Below are 5,286 nucleotides of genomic sequence, written 5' to 3'. Positions count from 1 at the left end.
GACCAGATATTCAACCTGGCGGTTCCTTTATGTACCTGCGAAGTTGCGCTAACAATTATACCTTCTCATATCCAGCAGTGCAAACACTTGCACCCACACTTGACTTGCTCTTCAACACTACCACTACACAAGTGGGAGATCTGGCACTCAAACGTTCACTAGATAATCCCCACACATAATACCACATGTTTGCACAGGTGTGGAGTCAGTCAAATCTGTAGCCAAATGCACATGAAGGAACAGTTTTGTACACAATAGCTTCAAAGGCCAAGAAAAGGCTTGGATTCAAATATAGTCCTTACTACTTCAGCACTAACATAATTTCATTTACTTACATAAACTTAATTGATGGCATAGCCTGGGAATGGAAAGACATAAAACAATTACAAAATATTTTAAAAGGTCTTATAATGCATGCTGGTTAGAAACAGTAATGTGAATTTTGTATTACAAAGCTTTCTGCCTTTTTTCATCTCTCTACACACTTTGGGATTAAATAAACTCATGAGTCCATTATATGTACTTAAAACAGCCCACGTAAAACAGTGAACAAAATCACTCTGAAACTGAGACAAGTCAAGACACTGCTCACCTCTTACAGGTTTACCTAGTATAGACTTCTTTATGAACTCTGGTTACTGTGTATGTTTTCTTCACTCTACCTAGTAGCAAGCAATGCTGTTTACAATAATAATATTTTTGGTCTACAGACAAGCCTTCTTGAAAGCAAATAATGTGTTTTTAGGGTCGTATATGATCTCCAAGTAGAAGTTAGTTTTCAAAAAGAACTGCAGTTCCAATCACATGTCTGCCTTGTAAAACCCAGACCTACCAAACCCAAACTCTACATCTAAACAGCCTTGCATTTCTGTAGCAAATGGAGGTGAGGGTCCAGATGACAATGGAATGCAGATCTTGATATCATAGAATCATAGTTTTCTTTTATCTCTACTTCAAAAAATTTCCCTGCATTTTTGTAACCAGTCAGCAGGTTCTAGCCTATGTGGAAGGCGTACTTCTGCCAAAAATATAACCCAAAAAGATCTCAGCTCTATTCTCCCATAGCTTGTTCCACTTAAAACATAGCCCCAGTAATTTTGAGGAGAAACCCCTACTAGAGGGGAAAAATTCCACTAGAAGTGATCACTTGACACGCTTCAGTGGAAAGGTGTGTGTATGTGTGTTCATTTCACATTCACATGCATGTGCTTCTGTGAGAAGCTGCTAGAAACTTCCCCTACATCCGATAGAGCCAGTGCCAGCTGGATCTGAGAAAAATCCAGTGCAGGCCACATGTGCACAGAGAAAGGCAAAAATTGTAAGGATTGGGAAGAAAAGATTGGGGACTAGCAAGCTGTTTGTTGCTTGCTAGGTACAGTACAACTCATAAATTGTCAAGAAATAATATGGAATATCCTCAGATATAGATGTTAGTGCACGTAAATTAAATGAATGGATAGAGATCGTTGTAGAGATTCCTTTAAATAAGAGATAGACACATGCACACAAAGGAATCTGCAAGTTGTCTCCAAACTGAGAAAAATATTTTAAGATAAGGCTCCGCATCTTCACAACAAAATAATAGTAAAAAATTATCATTCAAGAGAAGATTTGGCACAGACGAAATGCACCCACATAAAGAGTTGTTACGTAGAATATCAAAATCAATTTAAAAATTCTTTGTCCACAAAAGAAAAGTACATTAAAGCACAAGTAAATTAATAGGTATATATATATATATATATATAAAAGGTGGTGCTGAGATTAAGGCCAATCTACAGATGGCCTCCATGATACTTTGTCTTCAGTTTCAAAAGATGTAAGCATAACTGGTCCAAGGGTCCCCTTCAAATAAATAAGCAAAGCTACATCAAAAAACATCTCTTTTGTACCATCTACCCAAAGGCCAGACAAGCCACTTTCTCAACACATAGAAGGACTATGACTATCCAGTATAGCTTTGCATGAAAAAAATGAATTTATGAAGACACAGCCTAATGATCTGAAATCCTTCAGCAAGGTCTGGGAATGAAGATTGAATTTCAATGTGATTGACACCCAAGGGAGCTGAAGAAAACAAATTTAGGTCTTGTAGGTTAAAAAGGAAGAATAAAGACCCAGCACATTAGTCAGACGAATGATAGCACCTAGGAAGATATTGAAACATGGCATTAAACAATCAATTTGTAAATGCTTATAGATTAGGGGAAGCAGCAGACTTAAATTCCTCAAGACCAAATCATGGTAGATTAGTTTAAAATCTTTCTTTTACAAGGATTGACCCATCAGACAAAGAATTTAAATACATGAGATGACTTTAGAAAGACTTTTGACACTCCTTTTATATAATCTATGACAAAATTTGAAACATATGGCCTGTAATAAATTATTACAAGATATTTGTACAGCTGATCTAGGAAAATATTTGAAGATAAACAGCAGTTATTCAAGGCATGGTAGCAATATACCTATGTATGTACACCTAAGTACATGTATGAAAATAGTTTTGTTAGACCTGGAAGAATTTTTGTTTTGCCAAAGTATGTTCTTTTAGTAAATCCAAAATATTTTGTGAAGACAGAATCAGACAGATACTTGTGCCAGAACTAGAGAGGGAGAAGATGATTATAAAAAAGACTGTAACTTTGTAGTTACAGTGTGAGATACAAGATAAAAGAATCAAGTTTGGATTTACTTGGGATGATGTGAAAGGAACTGGGATTTTTAATAATCAAACAGACCCAGGATCTGAACCATCAAACTCCAGGGTAAAAGTTACAGTTAGAAGCATAAGACAGATGCAACTATTGGAGGGGGTTTGGCCTACAATACAACAAAATGTAGGAGCTTTTAAAAATCATCTCAATTCAAATTATATACCTGTGATCAGTACTTAGGGAAAGTCTTTGTACAGGAAAAATTCTCTTTCATCCTTAGAAAAGAAAAATTTTCTGCCATCGTTTCTTGCCTCCAGTTGCCTCTGTCTAGTGCCATTTGTTGAATTCCAAAAAGTATTTGACTTTTGAGTCAGGATGAGATAGGAGAACCATATTATGTGTCTGAGCAACTTGGCAAAGGGTTTGCAGCTAATTGAGATATTTCACTAGCTAAGATGCCCTGGCATCTTGCCCAGTCATCAGACCCCATGGAATAAGCAGTAAGATCATTAGTGTTCAGGTTTAACACCAGCTGACCTTTGAACCCCTCTTTTTCTGAGAGAAAAAATAATTGCCTGGTCCCTGTAGCATGGGAGAGTGACATTTTAATTCTGCTATTTTTCATTGCATCGTCTTTTGCCATGTACTGCCTTTTCTTTTTTTTTTTCACAGATGATTGAACTGTAAATGGCAATTACATAATTTCTTTAACAACTTCAGTGGATTTCTGGGCTTACCCATTGCCTTCGCGTAGGTACTTCAGGTGTTCCTGACATAAAACCCCTGAGTTCTATTATCCCTTTTTTTTATTTTCTGGGTCTTAAATATGAGTTGGGGGTGTAAAAATCAACCTAATATACACATACAAGTCATATGCGCGGATCTACTTTCCACTCTTTATGTTGACTGTTTCTTTAGTCTTTTTTTCCCATATGTCTGCTGATAATAATTTTTAGCATTTAGTTTTTGCTTCCTGTTATGCTAACTGTGATTCTAATTTCAGAAATTCCTGTTGCAAGGCTATTAGAAAAAACTAAGAAAATCACTGGGTTCAATACAAACAAAACTCTGAGCTGATTATTCCTGATATCTTTTTCCTTGTCCCACTGGTTCCATGGCCAGAGGTTCTTCTGTGATAACTCTTTCTTCTGACTTAGACACCCACATTTCTCCACCATATTTAAATCTGAGCAATGTTAATAATAGTTTTCCTCCGTCCATAGAGAATCTTGCAATAGGGAGTCCAACAGATTCTCTACAGTCTGAAGCAGCAGCATAGAGTAGTCACGTTTCTTTAGCTACAGCCAGAATTCATGCTGTACCTGTCCTTAACAATACTTAAAAATCTTCTTGGTCAGCCTGGGTTTAGAAACTTCAGTTGCCTCCAGAGGCTTTGGCAAACAGGAAATCACTGCTTTATTTTGTTTTGTGTCCAACTCACCAACTTTTGAATGCTTGTTTCTGAATAATAGGTGAGATCGAAGACTCATCTTGAGATGGACTTGATGCCTTATGGGTAACATGGATGCAGAGTCCCAGACTTGACTGATCTGTCCATTTGGTTTTTATATAAACAAGGCTGGTAACATTGCTGTCTTCTTCTTCTAACATGCTCATATAAATAGGAGCAATAGTATCTTTAGGGAGCCTCCTCGGGAAGACTATGCTAGATCAAGTCCCACAAGGGATGTGGCAGAGGAGCACGTAGTGTGTAGATACTGATCAACCTTTGGTGCTGAGTCTGCAGTCTCCGACTGTCAGCACTGGAACAGTGTTGGCATGTGCAAGCGCAAAATCTCTAATGCTAATCTCTTGAGGAGCATTAAACTGGGAAGTGACAAAGGTGATTAAGAGCTGCCCATCTATACTTTATGACCCACTTACTGTTATGACTCGCCTGTGTTGCCTAAGGCCCTTGGTAGCTAAACACAGTATAAAACTAGACTCCCAAGAGAGGGAGTGGTTGCTTGTAGTTGCAGATTCCTTGATGTGTACCATCAGAACAATCACAGGTTATATCAAATGGGGGAAATAGTCAATGCACAGGAGGGCAGGTCTGCACTTCGGAGGAATCTCAAACATGCTGGAGAAATGGACCAGTAGGAATCTCATTAAATTCAGCAACAGGAAATGCAAAGTCCTGCAGCTGGAGAGGAATAACCTGATATGACAGTGGTCTGGGGACAGGCAGATTGGAAAGCAGCTTTGCTGAAAAGGCCCTGAGGGCATTAGTGGGCACCAAGTTGACCATGCCAGCAATGCGTCTTTGTGGCAAAGGCAGACAACAGCTCGTTGGGCTGCATTAAGATTTTCACCCACAAATGAAGTGATTTTTCCCCTTTACTATGCACTGGTAAAAGGTATCTGGAATCCTGGGGGTCCAGTTCTGTCTCTCCAGTACAAAAATGATGTGGACTTACTGGACGGAGCACCTGATATATGAAGAGACATTGAGAGTTTAGCCTAGGGACGAGAAGGCTCCGATGGATCCGATCTATGCGTATGAGTACTTGATGTGGGGGGGTAAAGAAGGCGAAGAAACATTCTTTCCAGTAGTACCAATGAGAGGCAGTTGGCATAAATTAAACCACAAGAAATTACATTTAAAAAGGTGAAAAAGACTTTTTTA

Source organism: Corvus brachyrhynchos, unplaced genomic scaffold (assembly GCF_000691975.1).
Source record: "Corvus brachyrhynchos isolate BGI_N302 unplaced genomic scaffold, ASM69197v1 scaffold14, whole genome shotgun sequence".
NCBI lineage: Eukaryota > Metazoa > Chordata > Aves > Passeriformes > Corvidae > Corvus > Corvus brachyrhynchos.
The sequence above is the reverse complement of the archived record's forward strand: the minus strand, read 5'-3'. Positions refer to the sequence as shown.